At 30.9% G+C, this 2,961-nt stretch overlaps 1 long non-coding RNA gene across 1 annotated transcript; it reads right to left on the bottom strand.

The window, feature by feature from the left end:
* Positions 1-315: 315 nt before the first annotated feature.
* Positions 316-1,540, bottom strand: LOC139506610 (uncharacterized). The gene is made up of 2 exons (XR_011660267.1): positions 1,366-1,540; positions 316-666 (listed from the first exon to the last, which is right to left on the bottom strand). It is a non-coding gene; the product is annotated as an uncharacterized lncRNA (long non-coding RNA).
* Positions 1,541-2,961: the final 1,421 nt, after the last annotated feature.

The raw sequence follows: 2,961 nt of genomic DNA, 5'->3' as shown, positions 1-2,961 counted from the left end.
ATTATTAGGAAAAATGTTTGACTCTGTAAAAAAAAAATCTTCCCCCCTCCCCCGTATTACATGTAATGGTTTAAACCTAAAGGATTCGCACTAACTGCCCAAAAGGGGTCCGCTCCAGTCTTGAATCAGTGATTTTGTTTATCATAAACAAAATATTGTCTCACACTGAAAGGGGCAGTCGGGCAACATGCACAGCCCGGATTGTCAAAACAACTAAGATTTACAAAAATGATTACAAACAAAAACCATCAGTTGGACAATCTTACTGGAAATCTGATTATCTCTACTGATAAATAATGCAACACTAATGACACATTTAAGTTTTGGAATGATTTTATTCACAAAGAATGTTTCTCATTGGTATACATTTCTATGCTCTTGTCTTTTCAGAGTTTATATTGGAAATTAAAAATTGCTGCATGAAAGACACTAGCTCCATATGATTTTATATGTATGAGAATCATTCCATAAAATATCCGTTTGATTTCCTTTCAATGCATGACACTGTCTAGTGGTTTTTCTGCCACAATTACAAGGAAAACCTGGCTAAACTTGTGCTAAATCAAACACTTAAATCTTACATCGCTATTGATGTTAAGCAATTATTTAAAGGGCCATCCGGAACTGTTGGGTTTTATGACAGTCTTCCTTCCATACACACCATCGCTGCAAAATAATTTGAACATTCAATTAGATGATTATAATATTATTTGGCAATCCAAAGAGAACCTGAAAACATCAGACCACAATAAACAGAGACCCAAAAAAAGCCAATTTTACTTTACAATGAAATTGAAAAAGTAGTTAGTTACATGTCAAATCATCTTTTGGCTGTCGACAAAAAATAAATAAAATCTAAATTTCGTAGCATTTTACCCCCCCCCCCTTTTTTTAACTGAATTTGTTCAAGGTATGGTGGTTTTACCCCTTTTCAGATTTCAGTATGTCATGTTGTATATCTTTTATAAATTAGATGAATTTCTAGCAAGTTTCTACGATATTCTTTATCATTTGACAAAATACTATGCATCTGAATTAAATTGTTTACTATTTGAAAAAGCGCGCCTTCTTTTACTTTAATTTACTTCCCTTTATTTCACATAGCAACAAATATTAAAAACTGCCACATTTGACTGCATATCAATTTTTTTTCCCCAAAAAAATATATGTCAAGCAGCATAATTAACTTTACAAATTGGGAGAAAATCAAGATGTTCCGACTATAGGTTAGTATTAAAAAAAAATAATGAAAGGTTGGCATGATTCCAGGTTTGAACCCTGACGACACTTAAAATCGAAAATTCACTTATTTACCTATCATATGGAGATACGATGATGTGATAAACTTAACAATTAATAATTTACCTGGTGCATTATCATATTCACATTACGTTGACACGTCTCAGTTCGTCTGTGTTAGCTCATTTCAAGCTCGTAAACAATGTACACCATTTTCCGCTATTCTTTACCGATTACCTCTAGTCAGAAGAGCCCACTGTTTACAGGGGCGATAATATTTTGTCACCAGTTCACGCACTGATAACAAAATCATTTTTGTCTTACAAAACTATGTGATACAGACTTGTTTTATGAGAACTTCAATTTTGGGATGACAAAATTCATTTTTGTAGACAAAATTCATTTTTGTGATGACAAAATTCATTTTTGTATTTGTCAAATAGGTATGCAACTATAAACTTATTTGCATTCAAAATTGACTTTTGTGACACAAAATTGACTTTTCTGACAAAAATGAATTTTGTAACACAAAATTGACTTTTGCGTTAAATTTTCACTTCTGTTTAACAAAACGCAATTTTGTCTACACAAAAATAAACACAAAATTGAATTTTGTGTGTCTACAAAATTGAATTTTGTCATTCCAAAATTCAATTTTGTGTCACAAAGGTCAATTTTGTCAACACAAAAATAAACAAAAATGAATTTTAAAATGAATTTTGTCTACAAAAATTACTTTTGTCATGACAAAAGTACTAACTTTTGTCCATTGAAAGATAATTTTGTATGACAAAATTTTAAATTTGTAGTATGCTACAAAGGAGTAGGTTCAGTAAGACCCCTTTTTGGCCCCAAAATATAGCAGTTTTACAAAATTGTTTAAATGTAAACTTTTAGTTATTTTTTGGAAAGTATAATGCCTCTGCTACATAAATATAGGTTGTTTTTGGCAATACGATGCACATATATCGGGTACCTACATCATTAAGTCAAGTTCAATTACTATTCTTTATTTGCAAAACAGTTACTGTTCTCCTTTCCTCAGTTCTAATGACTCTTTAATAAAAGAAACAACTGCTTTTACATCATTTGGTGTTGATGGGTTTAGTATAATCACGAGTTTATCAGTAAAATTAAGTGTGTTAAAATTTACATATTTTTGTATATAATATTTTAGAAAGATTTCTCTTTTATTTTTATTTATTTTACAGTTAAGGGAGCTACCATTTGATTTTTATGGCCTCTTTTAAGATAACTTATAAGATAGAAAATGTTAATAACACATATTAACTTTTTTTTGCAAGTGTCACATCCTGCCTTTTTTTTAACTCAAAACTCCTGTCCTGCCTATTTTATTCAAATTTCATCCTAGCCCCCCCCCCCCCCCCCCCCCATAAAAATCAAATGGTAGCTCCCTAAAGAAAAAAAGAAAATGAATTCTTCACAATTTCAGCATTTTAGTTAAATTTTTGACGGTTTCCGTCTTAAACGGAAGTGGCCGCATTCGTGTTCATTTTTGATATTGAAATGTAAGTTGTGTTTAATGATAATACATAACATATATAAAGGTCGAGGATGAACACGGATGCCGCCCACTTTCATTTTTGACAACAACAAAAAAAAACAATTGAAAAGTGACATTTTTTTTGGCATATTTGATAGATTTTTTATATTCAAGCTAGAATCGGAGCGTTTTTAATGAGTGAATCAGTTAAAATATTT

The sequence above is a fragment of the Mytilus edulis genome, unplaced genomic scaffold (genome assembly GCF_963676685.1).
Source record: "Mytilus edulis unplaced genomic scaffold, xbMytEdul2.2 SCAFFOLD_1468, whole genome shotgun sequence".
Classification (NCBI taxonomy): Eukaryota; Metazoa; Mollusca; class Bivalvia; order Mytilida; family Mytilidae; genus Mytilus; species Mytilus edulis.
This window is presented reverse-complemented; position numbering and strand designations above follow the sequence as displayed.